The following is a 16961-nucleotide window of genomic DNA, read 5'->3' as shown; positions in this document are numbered from 1 at the left end:
TAGTTTTAAAAATCCAACAGCTAAGCAGGTTAGAGAGGACCACAGAAAGCTGTAAGTTTGGCCGTTCATGTCTGACTTTAGATACTCTCCTGACCATTGTCATCATCTAATTCCCCATGACCTAGTTTTACTGCTGCTTTACTAATGCAACTATCACACCAAACCTTCATCCATCTAGGGACCTCTTTCATCTAGGGATACTTTCATCCATGTAGGGACCGCAAGAGAGCCAGGAGTTTGAAAATCAAACTTCTGCATTGTGATCATTTTCAAAAATCAGACTGAAAATAATAAGAGCTACAGATTATGGAGTACCTACTATGTGCCATGGATAGCAGTCCTCCCTTATCTGTAGTTTGCTTTCAATGATTTCAGTTATCTGTAGTCAACTATGGTATAAAAATATTAAATGGAAAATTCCAGAAATAAACAATTCATAAGTTTTAAATTGCGTGTTCTGAGGAGCATGATACAATCTCAGGTCTTCCTGCTCCATCTCACTTGGGATGTGAATCATCCCTTTGTCCAATGTACCCAACACTGTATATGCTACCCACCCTGCTAGGCACTTAGTAGCTGTCTGGGTTATCAGATTGATTTGAGTAGTTGCGGTGTTTGTGTTCAGGTAACCCATACTTTACTTAACAATGGCCCCAAAGTGCAAGAGTAGTGATGCTGGCAATTCAGATATGCCAAAGAGAAACCGTAAACAGCTTCCTTTAAGTGAAAAGGTGAGTACAGTACATTGAGATATTATGCGAGAGGGAGAGAACATTCACATAACTTTTAGTACAATATATTGTTATACTTTTTCTATTTGATTATTAGCTATTGTTGTTGGTCTCTTACTGTGCCTTTCATAAATTAAATTTTATCACAGGCATGTATATATAGGAAAACAGTGTATATAGGATTTGGTACTATCTGTGGTTTCAGGCATCCACTGGGGGTTTTGGAACTTATTCTCTGTGGTTAAGGGGGGACTATTATAATCATGAATATCTCAGATCCTTAACATCTTCATTTCAGATAGAAGAGTATTATTGTACTGTCTACCTATAACTTAATGTTACAGAAACTAGGTATCAAGAGATGTCAAACAACATGCTCAAGATCATTCAGCTCCTAACTGATATTCGAGACTCAGGTCTCTCATTTCTAAAGCTTGTACATTGTGTGAAACTTCACACTCCCTCATGTAGTTCCCTTTGTATACTATAGAAAGTGTCCCATTTAAGCCAATCTTATATAATAAAAGGCTAATATGCAAATTGTCCCCTCGGCCAGGAGTTCCCCAGGAGTTCGACCAGGGGGTGGGGCTAGCCGGCCAACCTCCTGCGTCCCTTCCCTGTGGCCAGCCTGGCCATATCGGGGCAGGCTGGACCCCCCACCTGTGCATGAATTTGTGCACCGCACCTCTAGTTAAGTATATTTAGGGTTGAAGTGTCCAATTTGGCTATCCAAAGGGAAACAAATCAAAGAAATGGTATATTACTTGCAAAAGAATATGCAAAAAGAAAAACTCTGAAGTATACTAAAAATCATCTTGTCTTACATAACAAAAGTTTTTCTTGGCCTTAGTATGGATCACTTAGGATTTTATTAAACATACTGAATGCATCACCAGTAATTCTAGCACAGAACCTCCAATAAATAAATATCACACAGGCCTAGAAGATCATGACTGAGGGATGCTAAGTTGTAAAACAGAAAATACATACATTTAATATTTACAATAGGCCTCTTGCCTATTCAACCAGTTGCTTTCTCTATAAAGCCTCCTGAAGGCATAAGCAGAAAGGATCAAAATTCTTCTTTTAAGAGTCACTGATATCTTACAAGTCTAGTGTATGTTGTAATGCAGCAATGCCTCACTTGATCAGAGGTAAAGTCTAACACCTTAATTTAGAATTAAGTAAGTCTTGACATCAAGGGAAGCCCCTGAGCTACCAAAATCAGTGTCAAAATAGGCAACTAAGTTGAGGTATTTAACTCATAGGAAAGTGTAGTTTTACAGAAACTAAGAAAGTATTTCAAGAATAAAGTTGTGATTGAGGGAGTTGAATGCTATTGAGAGGTCAAGGATGAGAATATACATGGAAGATAGGGTAGAGACGTTTACAAAATCAGTGGGAAGTGAAGAAGCAGGGAAACAGGTGCAGTCACCTCTTTGATGAAGTTAGTCTGCAGAGGGAAGCAGAAACATAGGGTAGTAGCTACAGGAAGATGGAGGGAAGCAAGGTGGAGCTTTCTGAAGATGGGAGACAGTAAAGCATGTTCGCCTGCAGGAATGGCCCAGCAGATGGACAGACACAGTGACTCAGAGAGGATAACTGGGGGAGAGAAGTCCTGAAGCTGAGTGGCCATACAGTTAGTGTGCAGTGAAGCCAGGATTTGAACCCAGCAAGACAAAGCTCTTCCTCCTTTCGGTGTACCCCTCCAAGATGCCTATTTCTGAAAAAAGTTACGATTATTTAACTATTCTACTGATACAAACTAATCATGAGCTGATTTAAAATAGAGATTAATAATGATACTTAAGCCCAGTCGGTATGGCTCAGAGGTTGAGTGTCGACCTCTGAGGTCGCTGGTTCGGTTCCCAGTCAGGGCACATGCCCCGGACTGGATCCCCAGTGAGAGGCACACAAGAGGCAGCCTATCAGTGATGTTTCCCTTTCATCGATGTTTCTATCTCTCTAGTCCTCTCCCTTCTTCTCTAACAATCAATAAAAAATATTTTAAAAAAATAATGATACTTAAATATTTTTCTTCAGCCTAAATGGCATGCTAACTGCTACTGTACCTGTTATCCTTACATTCGGGTGCTCAGATTCCTCTCTACCTCCCTGTCTAAGTGTGAGGAATGAATGCCCCAGACCTGTCAGTCAGACTAACAGTGAAACATACATTTCAGTGCCATTTCTCATGCACAGGATGAAAGCTGAGTACCAGTACCACTTTTCCAAGTCATCCACCACCGGCACATTTGTGCCCAGACTCATCTGTTCCAGATGCAGAGCTCTGCAGCTGCCCCACAGGCAAGAACAGGCCCTTCCTAGGCCCATTTCAGCTGCACCTTGTGATGAGATCATCTCCAACTGGGATGCTAAATAAAGACTGTGAATGGACAGATTAATCCCACAGTTAATGAACGGTTCCCTTCCTGTGGGTATAAACACATGCTGTGCGACATGAGGAGGTAGCTGAAGATACTGCACTCAACTTGAATTTGTGTCCTAATGATAAAATACATTAGGGTTCATTCTGGTGTAATTTATGATGATGAGCATACTCCACAATAAAAAAGGTAAAACATTCAGACTAGTTTGACTTTTAACCTTTCCAGTGAATTAAAATGTTTTAAAATCATTTTTATGATGGAGAGAATAAAATGAGAGCTAATACCGCTTCTGAGGTTTATCCTTCTTATACTATAGGCAACCATTTAAAATGAGCTAAAAGGACCCCCCCAAAGAATTACCACATCATAAAGAAGTTCAGGTAATTTGAAGGGCCTGGATACAAGTGAGTTCTTCCATTTTTAAAAATGAGAGAATGGAATGAAAATGATATGGATTATTCAGGAGAAAAGAAATAATGAATTCTCTAATGTATTCCAAGTGTTCATTTGTGAGTGACAATTTACAACCAGAGAGAGTAAAGAACAGACACAAGAAAAATGTCATAGAGAAATCGGGTTCCTGGGCCAACAAGAAAGTCTTGATTTTTTTTTCTAAGGGGATTTCCTCTCCTTTCAGGATAAATACAGATACTCCAGTGTCAGGACTGAAATTTAAAAACTGTATTTCATGCTCCATATACTTACAAGTTGGAGAGTCCCCACCCAACCATCTTCCCCCCAAGCCATCCTATCCCCGCTTGTGTTCAGAGAACGATTGATTTTGGCTCAACACAGCAAGCACACCCCTTCACAGAGGACTGGAAATAAAGAAAAAATTTCTGAGAAAACCAAATTACTTCCTTTGCTTGAAAAATAAATATGGTATAACATAGCATAAATGTTTTATTCATTCTGCCTAGATATCCAGCTGAAAAGTTAAAAACTCAATCATACATATGTGTAGTTTATATCTGCCCTGTCCAATACAGTAGCTACTAGCCATAGGTGGCTACTTAAATTTAACTTAATTAAAATTAAATGAATTGAAAACTTCAGTTGCTCAGCACAACCACATTTCAAGCGTTCCATAACCACATTTGACTAGCTGCTACAGTATTGGCCAGTGTAGATAGAGAACATTTGCATCATTGCAGTAAGTTCTATTAGACAGCTCTAGTCTTACATGCCAACAAATACAGGGTGGGGCAAAAGTAGGTTTGCAGCTGCTTGTATGGAAAATAATACAATAATTAATAAATATTAATACAAGTAAAAACTCTGTGTTTCACTTTTGCCCCACTCTGTAAGTTTGTGGGGGTTTTTTATTTATTTTTTTACATTTTCGGTCCTGCTGTAGAACAGCAGGCAAACCTTACTTTCATATCTTTTCCCAGCATGTTGGCCTCTTTGTAAGCTACAAAAGCAAAACATATGCACTATACGAATACATAATTATATAACAAGGAAAAGAATAAAACAAAAGCCCTTTCTCCAACAAGCTGGGGAAACCCAATGCTTATGCTTAGTCAATATCCTTATAGATACTATTCTCCAACTACAATACCAATTTCAATGATGAGAAGTTAAGTGCTGATTAAATTAAGTTCACATCTGTCCGTTCAAACATGATTGAAAGCGTGGAGTGTAAGGGTCCTCCCGGTAAAATTTAATTTCAGCGATGTGTGGTCTCTGTTGTTCCCTGTTCTGCATACACCTGCAGTGGGAACCTATTAGTCCCAATATTCCTTGGGTATATGTGGAGCATTGATCACTTTATTTAAAGTAAAATTTGAAACTGATTGAGACATTTCATAGGGGAAAAGAGAAATATAATTTTAGGCCTCTTCAAATTGCAAGTAGCAAACACTAGAAAGGGTTCTGTCAGCTAGAATCTGAGCTAGTGTAGTCAGCATTTTCTCCCTAAATCTTATTATGGCAAAGCATTTGATTTTTCATCTCTGTACTCTGTTTGTCCCCACAAATAAACTACTTTGACCTCCACCTGTTACTTAGTGAAATCTGCCTGCCATCCTTCAATAACCCTATTCTTTGCCTCCAAAGGCCTTTGAGTCGCTGAGAAGGAGTGAAGATAGAGTTGTGCAATGAACTGATACTAGTTTATAACTATGCAGTAGTTGGGAGTCACAGCTAGAAGCTACATGGTAAAAGGAAATTGATTTTCTTTTTTAAAGGCAATGCCTGTAGAGGCTGGAAAGGGGCAACACGTCTCATCATTTTCACATGAAATTTTTCAGACAAAGAGGTTGTCTCTCAAGCTCCTACTTAATGCCAAAAACTTCCGGCCCTTGCCTTATAAGAAAACCTCTCTCTAACAAAGAGTCATGCCATCATCTTAGATCAGCGGTTCTCAACCTGTGGGTCACGACCCCTTTGGGGGTCGAACGACCCTTTCACAGGGGTCGCCTAAGACCATCGGAAAACACATATATAATTACATATTGTTTTTGTGATTAATCACCATGCTTTAATTATGTTCAATTTGTAACAATGAAATTGGGGGTCACCACAACATGAGGAACTGTATTAAAGGGTCGTGGCATTAGGAAGGTTGAGAACCACTGTCTTAGATATATGAGCCAACAGGTCACTGCAAAGGTTACAGATACTTCATGTAGTTCATCATTCTGATATTTCGCAAAACAAAAAGAACCACTAACTTCAAATGCAGCTTTCTTTTTTGGATGCAAAAGGAGCGCATTATTAGAGAGCATTATTACAACAAAAAATAAATAAAAAGGAAATACTTGTACACAACTATATGAGTAATTTTCTGAAGCACAGTATCTGACAAAAGAGGTCTTGTATTTTTTTAACAATGACATATCAGAAAAAATTCCTGTGTAAAGCTGCACTTCTCCTGATTAATGCTGCACTGAACAGAAGAGACAGCGTCGGTCTAATTACGCTGAACACTTATCTGAGAGAGATTAGCAGGATGTCTCTGCTCACTGTCATTCTTTGCCCCAACGTAATGATAGATCCGTTTACGTATGAGTGCAATTATTAAAACCCGCACTGTTTTCTTAACTGTCTCCATATCTTGGATATATTAGATATTAAAAATTACTTATCTGACACTGAGGGTAAATGCCCAGCGAAGTTTTTCATATCAATTAAGTAAGTGAGTTAGTTCCCTTCAGTCACAGCCTTTGTGGAGGGTCTGATTCAAGTGTGCTGAAACTTGATCACCATAATGCTTTTATATCAGTTAGTGATTCACCCTTTTCTCTCCTTGTCTTCTTTGTCCAAATGCAAAAGTTTGGTTTTCACTTAAACTAAAAACTGCTCATGCCCGACATTTTCTCTGGAGTCATGATTTAGCACTTCTTCACATTCACACCTTTTTTTGGAACCCAACACAAGGATCCAATTTTATACAGACAACACCCCGCAGGCCAATCAGAACTGGTTGCTAGCAATATACCATCTTTTGCAGCTTTTTCTATTCATATAATTAACTTTACCCAGAAACCATTAGGAAAAGGTCGTTATACTAAATAAAAAAATTTAAAAAAGCAAACACTTTGGGCTTTATACATAATAGCCTGGCTACCCTTAATCCAAAGGACTGTTTCCATATGTGTCTAAAGAGACAAAACAAAGTTCCTCTCTTTTTCTTCTTCCACTTACTAACCCCAAAATGACAACTGTCACCAACTCAGTCCTTAAATGTGCAAAAAAATACAAATATGGGTACTGAATGTAAGTTACTAAACCACTCCCATAAGGCAGTTTATTTCTCTGGCTTTAGTCAAGACAACTATCAAGTAGTCTAAGTAGCAGACAATGACATTTATAAGAAATTACATCTCCGCAAAAGTCTCCAAATGTGTGGCTAGGACATAAATTTATGTGACCCAATATTATCATTATGTGTTATAAATATTTTTTAAAAAAACAGAAGGCATGTTAAGACTTCAATGCTGATGGACAAACTCATAAAAATATCAAGCACATCAAAAGAAGAAAAATTACCAGTTGAGTCTTTTGAGGATAAGATTTCTTTTCTGAAGAAAAAAAAAAATCACCCACTCGAAAAAAAGAACTCTTAAAATTAGAAGCAGGTGTCACCACTACGAAGTGATAAATATCAAAGAATAACCGGCCTGAAACATATTCTTATGCATCCCAGACTGCTTTTAATCCTTACACGTGTATTTTGACATTCGAACATGAAGCCCTGCTTCTGTAAGTCCCTGAAGAGAGTTAAGACACGAGAGATGGTGCATGGCCATTTTGATAACCCCCCTCTTCGGTCAGACCCATGAAATGGCTGGAAGGCAGATGGCAAATTTGAGCGGCATTAAATGGTAAGTGATCGTGACATCCCAGAATTTATGAATCCTGGAAGCGAACCACAGTGAAGTGATTCCTGGGTAGGGATGGCTAACACAGCAGAATAATCTGGAAAGACAGAGGACACTTCAGATTAGAGATGGCTATTGGGTTGCCATTCCTTGAATTTCTAGTGGCTTGAGTGCATTCCCAATGACGCACATGAAAATCTGAACTACCACTCATTACACACAAAGTGGGAAAATCCCTGGAAAGTGGAATGCTCCTTTAACATGGAGGACAATAAGGGGTTTGGCCCACGTTAAAATCTGGGAGAGCTGGCATGTCATCGGAATGGATACCAGACATTCACAGCTGTCCTGAAAGCCTGTTCTCAGTGGGCTGACGGCTGGACCACAAGCAGAGCTCCTCACTCCAACAGCCCAGAGAACCAGGAACCAAGCAACCCAGCATTTAAAAATCCAAAAGTTTCACACGGGTAGCTGTTGAGAAAGGGAGGTCAGCAATACTTTACTCCGAAGAGGCAAGCCTATAACTCTGTTTCAATGGGTTCACTCATTCTATCGCAGTTTAATTTTTCATCGGGTTGAAGAGATGCTTTGAAATCAGTGACTTTTCTTTTTATTCCCGTAGTTTTCTCCTATTTGGGAGATATGCTTTGAGACTCAGTGTTGGAGAGAGTCCTCTCCGTGTGAGTACTGGGTGTGTTGTTCAGGAGCGCGTCCGGAGACAGTCCTTGATTTACTAGGTCGATGTGAGCATTTCTCGTAATCTAGGATGTAATTCACCCATCATCCTGAAATAGGTGCCATGTCTCTGATTAATTGATAAGTGTGTGATGTATCTGAAATCCTTAGATGGATAGAACTGGATAAATAGGCATTACTGTAAGTCTCTGTCGAGCAAAGAGCAACTGGGATGTGGGCAGCCACATCAGAAACGGCAGCACGGCCCGGGCAGAAAAACTACTAACTAACTCCTGAGAGCTGCGTGGGTCTGTGGAAATCTTTCTTCCGTCCCTGCCATGCTCCATATAAAGCCCCTTATTCTCAAGTATTAAAAAGCCATTTTATTAAAAACTTTGATGGCCCAAAAAAAGAGAGGGAGAAATTTATTCCCACATAAACTGATGGCATTATACTTGATTATTTAATATTTAAACAGAATCATGAGTATGTAGGAAAAATATAAAAACATACAAGAGAAGGAAATAAGTCTGCAAATAGTATTATTAGTGACCTGTATAATATTTTTTGCAAATTAAGCAAATATATATGTACATACACACATATATACACACATTTCTATGTATGCATATATAGAAATATAAAAATATTTAAAACTATAGATATATATACAATACATAGTTGTATATACATATATAAAGCTTAGAATAATGTATAAACATAGTAAGTTCTCAGTAAACATTAGGTATTAATTATCAAACACATATTTAAAATTTCAGCAGCACTCCAATGACAAAATACAAGTAAATTTATTTTTTATTGTTAGTCAAATTGTGGTATTACTCAAGTCTATAAACTATCTACATTATGTTCAGAGACTAAACAGAGGACATAAGAATACTAAGTAAGTATGTTTTCTCTTTATATCAGAGGTTAAAACTACCATCTGAGTTCTACAAATATTTAACAATATTTATTAGATAAATAAAATTTATTAGATAAAGGAAAATCAACACAGCAAACTCTTAAGTAAGTCTGATCGATCTATCTATCTATCTATCTATCTATCTATCTATCTATCTATCTGGTCTTGTTTCTCTTCTTCCAACTATACTTTCTGGTTATTTAACCTCCATTCAGAATCATTGTGTTTCCTCTCAGTAAATATTTGCTCAGGTTCTGCCCAATTTCCTGACCCACAGGTCAGAACACTGAGGACGTTTGCATCCAGGGTGCAGAAAGATACACCTCTTGCTGGAGTAGCATGGCGCTGCCTTGTGCGCTTCGGCAGTTTCCTGGCTTTTCAGCTTTCTACACACTTCTTAGAGATAAAGAAAGGTAAGACATGATGAAGGGGAGGAAACATGCACTGGCATTCACTGGTGCTCCTTTAATAATGGAATAGTTGCCCTAGTCGGTTTGCTCAGTGGGTAGAGCATCGGTCTGCGGACTCAAGGGTCCCGGGTTCGGTTCCGGTCAAGGGCATGTACCTTGGTTGTGGGCACATCCCCAGTAGGGAGTGTGCAGGAGGCAGCTGATCGATGTTTCTCTCTCATCAATGTTTCTAACTCTCTATCCCTGTCCCCTGTCCCTTCCTCTCTGTAAAAAATCAATAATAAAAATATACCAAAACAAACAAACAAAAAACATTTATTAAAAAAAAATAATAATGGAATAGCTTTTGTACCAGCACTTTAAAAAATATATATATTTTTATTGATTTCAGAGAGGAAGGGAGAGGGAAGGAGAGATAGAAACATCAATGATGAGAGAGAATCATTGATTGGCTGCTTCCTGCACGCCCTCCACTGGGGATCAAGCCTGCACCCCGGGCATGTGCCCTTGACTGGAATCGAACCTGGGACCTTTCAGTCCACAGGCCGATGCTCTATCCACTGAGCCAACCCAGCTAGGGCTGTACCGGTACTTTTTAAACAGTCACAGTGGAGGATTGTGGTCTAAGTCCACAAATAAACTCTTAAGATACGTGATTCTCAGCATACTCTCTCTCCCTCGTATTACAAGCCACTGGGTATGTGTTTAACCAGTCACCCTTCTTTCCTTCACTGGACTGGATGCACTTTGAGGGCAAGGTCTGCCTTGGTTTAATTATTTTCCCTCTAGCATCTTACAAGGTGCTTTGCATATAACAGATGCAGATATGTACAATATGTTTTCAAGTGAATTTTTTAGTGTCTTAAACTCACATAGCATTTCAGAGTTTTCAAAGTCTTTACCAAAAACAAGGTACACAGTATCTGTATAAAGCTTTATGGCTTATTAAGTGTACTAAACTTTGCATATATTAAAAATACTCTATGTCCAGTGCCAGAACATTGCACACCGCTGGGGCTTAATAAATGGTAACTCCTGTTTTTATCATCTTATTTGATTTTTTGAAAGTTATGAGGTAGGATGGCCAGGCTGTTTCATTGTTCCCAATGTTTATATATGAGGAAATGAAAATTCAGGGAAGCAGCTTGCTAAAAAAATCGCAGGCTTGTTCAGGACAGGGGACAAGAATTGTAAAATTGTGATTCTCAATTTGTACTTTTCCTTCTTTATAATACATTCTATTTCTCTTTTATTTTCTCCCTCCCCAGAAAGCCATGAAGATTGTTGTGGATGGAATGAAATCTGCTTTAAAATCCCTCTGTAGATATGCCCAACAAGGCCACACAATGAGCCAGCCCTTTGCTGCCTGAGCCACGGGGGCTGTGCTGAAGATGGTGACAGGGACAGTTTAGCAAGGAAGGTTTCACATAGAAACCTAAGCTACATTTTTTTCTTCCACTCAGCCTCATTTGCAAACATTAAATGAAAACTGTGGAGATTTGGGTAATTTACTTATTCGGACAAGAGCAGCTGAAATGTAGCAGATTTCCTGGGAACTTCTGTAATCACAGAATTGTGCACCTGGGCTCCCCGATGCCGGTGGAGCTCCGTTCATTTCTCAACAATGCACGCAGCACTCTGCTCAAAGGACAAGACGCGTGTCGTCCCCACCCTACTAGTTATTTATTTATTCAACAAATATTGATTGAATACCACGTGCCAGCTACTAAAGCAGGCTTCAGAGATACAACAGCAATTTTTTTTTTTACCATGCTTTATCATATATGTGTATGTGACAAATACACACACACAGTGTGTATGCATGTGTGTGAGAAAATTATTTCTTTCTTATAAAAGGTAAGGTTTTACACTTCAATTACAATAGGTTGTTGTAGGCCCCCTTTTTTGGCATTAAAAAATAGCCATTTTTGAAGGGTAGTTAGAGTGCTAATTTTGAAATTTAGCTTTCTTGTCACAACCTCTTATTTGGATGAAATTTCTCTCATATAGGAGCATCACTAAAGACCAGACCCCTTCTTACTGTACTGGTGCTTGCTGGTCCACCAGTCTCTAAAGTAGGTGTCAATACTAAAGAGATGATGGAAGACAGTGTTGTCATATGATGATGCTCTCCCACTGCTCCAGAAATGCAGAAGGAAAGCCAAGCCATTGATCCTAGGGCAGTGTTCTGTAACAGTGACTATTGCTATTGCAGCAGGAGATGGTGGGAGATTTAATAATGTTCCCTAATGTATGCCAGTGCAGCAGAGTGTCGGTGATCAATGTACTATTGCTACCAGTCTCCTGCCTTTTTATTGGCATTGATAATGGGCCTCCTCCTATGCGTCTCAGCTACAAGTTTAAGTTGGTAAATTTCCCCCACTCCTACAATAGATGAATGACTATTGACAGTCAAATTAGAACAAGCAGAGTTGGGAACCAAGTGAATCTGAGATGGGGTATTTAAAATTACAATGAAGTAATATAAGTCTGCAAAAATCCAACTGTGCTCCTAGTAGTTATGACACTGAACTCTGGTTAAATGTCCTGGGCAGCTGATTGACCAGAAGCTTACTGAAATATTCTTCTATGCCTTTAAAAGAAAGATATTTCTTTATTTAATAATTGTGATATGCCCTGACAGTGTGATTCAGTGGTTAAGTGTTGACTCATGAATCAAGAGATGGTCCATTGGATTCCGGGTCAGGGCACATGCCCAGTTTTCGAGCTCAACCCCCAAACCAGGGTGTGCAGGACACAGACTAAATTTCTCTGAAAAGGCCAATAATTTTATGTTTTATTCACAGTAAGTAATTACCTTTACTTCTGCTGAAACTGATATGTCTGGGCTCACTGCAGGTGTAGTCTCAAATACAGGAAGTTATGCAACTCAGTAACCCATGAAGCTTGATTAACTTAAAGCAAAACCCTTTAAGGCAGTGGTTCTCAACCTTCTGGCCCGTTATATACAGTTCCTCATGTTGTGACCCAACCATAAAATTATTTTCATTGCTACTTCATAACTGTAATGCTGCTACTATTATGAATCGTAATGTAAATATCTGATATGCAGGATGGTCTTACCCTGTGAAAGGGTCGTTCGACCCCCAAAGGGGTCGCGACCCACAGGTTGAGAACCGCTGCTTAAGGCAAAGGATAATTTTAATAAAGTTTCATATACTACTACTTGTCAATGAAGCCATTGGCTGAGCCTTACCAATCATTTTGCTTTCTACTTGTTAATAACTAGATTTGACTGAATAACAGCCTATATGTTGAGATTATCAGAAACATCAATTCTGAGAGAATTTATTGGTAGCAAATTCTGCTTCAGATTTATTGAAAGCACCCAAATTTCTTGGCTTTATATATTTCAATCAATCAATATTTATTCAGTGCCTATTACGTGCCAACTACTCTTCTATGTGTTGGGCATACAGCAGTAGAAAAGACAGGCTAAGTCCCACTGCTCATGAAATATATGCTGTAGAGGGAGAAAGCAAACAATAGCAGCAGATAGTGCTGTGAAGAAAGGAAAGCAGCACTATGAATTACAGGAGGGTGGGAGAGAGTCAGCAGCTATTTCAGATCACTGGGACCCTCTTTGATAAGCGAATATTTGAACCCAGATCTGAATGCTGAGGATTATTTGATTTTATGGGCAAAAATGATAGATATTTCACTTTGTTAACAGTTAATATAATTTGCTTATATATTGTATCCTATGTGTAGTTAATAACCCACACTCCTTTCCTGGCCTCAGATATAGAAAAGAGATTTGGGATAAGGAAAGTGGGAGATTTTCCAGGTCTTTTGATCAGTTCGTTTTTTGTTTTTTTTTAGTATTATGTTTTTAATTCCAATACAGGTCCAGGGCAAGAGGCCTTAAAAAAAGTATAAACATTTATGGTCAAAATGGTTATTAAATGTAGAAGACAAAACTTACACTCTGAAATCAAATTGAGTTGAAGTCTGGATTCTGGATTATAATTCTCAGTTTTCCTCTTTAATAAGACAGGATCATTCTATATTGCACATTTTAGAGAAGGGTGATTTTTCTTAAAAAGAATTGTAGCTATAATTTTTACCATCTGTATGAAAGCATCATGTAATGTAGGCGCCTGTCTGTTGGTTTCCTTCCTATTTATTTGTATTATCAGTTTCTCTGCAATTTTTCATTTGTGCAGATAAACACGAGTTGATGGCATGTGCATTTTTGCTTGATAGAATTTCATAGGACTCATTTCATCAGCGTGTGATTAGCTTCAAAGCTTCGAATCTAACTCAGTTCTGAGATAACTGGGAGACGGAACTAAGTGGAGGGAACAAATGCAGCATTGTAAGAGAAGCGAAAGTCAGCTTGAGGTTGTCTGATGTTTTTAAACTAACATCATCTTTAATCTCCTATGCCCTTCTTCCCAGATAATAAGAGCTGTGCACAAAAGTGCTGAGATAAACTAATGGGGAACAGGATACTACAAAAGATATTTGAAAGAGCCTATGTAATTTACTGTACGTCTGGTTTGTTTTACTTTCCGAAGCCTTCCTGTTGCTTAAGGAAATTTGTCTCTCCCTGCAACCTTCGGCCCTCTTTGGGCCGGGAGTCCTGACAAAGCATCTCAGGGCAGGTAAACAAATGCAAAGCTCTCTGAGAGAGGAGTAAGCACAGGCCTTGTTCACATCTGAGGCATAAACAAAGTATCCTTTAGTACTTGTTTGAGAGAATGATCCCAAGTGTAGGCAACCAAGAGGCTGCTGGTGCATTCAGATATACAGAACTCCCCACATGCGCTGAAGGTAATTTACATGAGTGAACCACCAGAAAGCCTCCTACTCAATGAACTGTAGCCCTGGGGAAATCCATGCAGGCCCAGATCAGTGTGGGAACAACATAAGGGTGTTCTCCGTGCCAAAAAGGGGATTGGGCTGGATGAAAAATCCCCAAAAAGGACCATCTGGCAGCATAAATTATCCATTTAAAATGGCTGGTGTGAGTTAATGACACCAAAGTCACTATGAACATGTACAACATCCTCCAGTTGAGTTTTAATGTCCCCTCAGGCCCTGTTTCAATTATGACTCTCTATGCAGAATGTGGCCAAATGTAAATTCAACCACTGTCTCCCCCTCTCCCTCCCCGCCTCTCACACACATATACTATGAAACTGCATTTTTCTATAATAACTTAGGGATAGAGAACCAAGAATCAGCCTAGGAATATAATTGTGGGAAATTTCTCTAAGAAATTATATATGTGTAAAAATACACACACACACACACATATGTTTAGAGAAATCCCTCACAATTATACATTACATATGTGTATGTGTGTGTGTATAGTTCTATCTACCTATCTATCTATCTATCTATCCATCCATTCTCCCAAAAGGATTTAGCCATTAAACTTTAGTTATTTAATGACTATAAATAACACAGGTATTCAGATGTTAAAATTCATGATCATTTGATCCAGAATATGCAGATAGAGAAGAGTTACTCTGAATAAAAATGTTACTGGATCAAAATATTCAATATTCCACTAACCCCACTGTCCCCAAATATGCCCCAAAGCAATCTACTTAAGGACCCAAAGAACAGTCTCATGGTAAAGGAGCTTCCTGTCCATCAGCACAAGAAAGCAGTGTTGAGATGCCTAAAACGGCATCAGTACACTACTCCACACAAATGTACAAAACCTATAGATATCAACTCTGATTTTCACTGAAGCAGGTAAACTGGCAAGGACTCTAATTAGCCTTTTAGGAAGGGTTTAAAAAAGTTTCACATCTTTTAATTTTCTAACAGCACATAAACTTTTCATTGGCACTCTGCTGAGGTCCTGCTGATGATGCGGTTAGTGGAAAGGAGGAGTCAGCATTTTCATCTTCACTCAGGCCGGGTTATTTCTTAGCCACTTTAGTGAACTGGCATGATGTAACGTGTGGAGTGATGCTGTTGTGGCCTTTATAGAAGCCCCTTTACGTTCTGGGTGCTGTGTTTGTAAAAGCAGAAAGAGGTTGTCTTGGCCCGGTGGCTCAGCTGATTGGAGCACCGTCCCATACATTGAAAGACTGTGGGTTCCACTCCTGGTCAGAGCACATACCTAGGTTGTGGGTTCAGGCCTAGGTTGAGGCACCTACAGGAGGCAACCGATAAATGTTTCTCTCTCTGTGTATCTCTTTTCCTCTCTCCCTGCCCTGCCCTCTCTAAAATCAATAAATATATCTTTGGGTGAGGATTAAAAAAAAAATAGAAAAAGGTGCACCACAGGCTAATATCCCTTGTACTTTATGATGAGCTTCTTGGATGTGTTTCCCGCCCCCAATTGTGAATTCCTTGAAAGCTGGAGCCATAGCCTTCCATTCATCCTTGAGTTCCCAGAATTAGGCACAGTGTTCCATCCAGAGAAAGTTCCCAATGATGATTATTGAATGAGTTGAATGAGTAAATGAATAAGTTGAGAAAGAAGATAAAGTAGAAGCAAGAAAAAGTGAAATTTCTGCATTTTAGTAAAGGAAAGAGGATAAAAGACTCAGCCAGTGAGGCCCAAGGTTTGGTTTTCCTTGCTATCATACAGTAAAACTGCCTGGGGGCTGTGGGGTTGTGGGGAGGGGGTATATATTTCTATGAATATTAACACATGTACAGATTCCTATAACCACTACCACAATCAGGATCCAGAACAGTCCCACCATCCTCCAAATCTCCCTCCTGCTATTCTTTTACAGTCACACCCTCTGAGAACTGTCTTTTGATGTGTTAGGGAAGAGAGAAAGGAGTTAAGGTTTGAAGATGAAGAGGTTAGTTCAGGCATTTTCTTGGTGCTTGTCTGTTCCTGCAGGAAATTACTCTGAGGCATGGGTGAGGGAGAATCTGGTCACAAAACATCTTTATATAAATCTCAGATGGTTTGTATACGTCACCTCCTCTAATTCTCAAGAGCAATGAAACAACTATTGTTATTGACAGATGATGAAAATGGGAGAGAGTTGTGGACAGAAGCAGGCCTCAGGTGCTAACTGAGGATGAAAGGGATGACAGCTCCTTACATCCTCATGATCTATACAGGCTCAGAGAGGTAAGGGAATTTGCCCGTAATCACACAGGCAGCAGGAGCAGGAGCCAGGATTACACTCTATCCTCTACACCCGCTTGACTTTGCATCTTGGGGAAGGCACTGGAGAAGATTCCACTTGGCCCAGGTGGAGGTCAGACATGGAGAAAGACTTCAAAATAGTTCTGCTGTAATAATTATTCACATTACTCTCAATACTCCAGAATCAAGATTAGACCATCCCAGGAGGTTAGACTAGAAGTCATCATTTACTTAGTTCATGAAAATGGACATAAAGACTACTGTTCCATTTAAATAGGAAAACAATCATGATGGTGCCCAGTCATAGGAAACAATATTTTAAAGTATTCTCATTTTATAAAAATCCAAGTACTGTATAAACATCGTAGCACAGGAAACACATTCTTCTTTCCAGTGTTATCCATCC

At 39.1% G+C, this 16961-nt stretch overlaps 1 protein-coding gene across 14 annotated transcripts in view; it reads right to left on the bottom strand.

The window, feature by feature from the left end:
• Positions 1-16961, bottom strand: part of NFIA (nuclear factor I A) — a 369092-nt gene that overhangs the window by 85696 nt on the left and 266435 nt on the right. The window lies entirely within an intron of this gene.

Source organism: Myotis myotis, unplaced genomic scaffold (assembly GCF_014108235.1).
Source record: "Myotis myotis isolate mMyoMyo1 unplaced genomic scaffold, mMyoMyo1.p scaffold_m19_p_2, whole genome shotgun sequence".
Taxonomy (NCBI): domain Eukaryota; kingdom Metazoa; phylum Chordata; class Mammalia; order Chiroptera; family Vespertilionidae; genus Myotis; species Myotis myotis.
The sequence above is the reverse complement of the archived record's forward strand: the minus strand, read 5'-3'. Positions and strand labels throughout refer to the sequence as shown.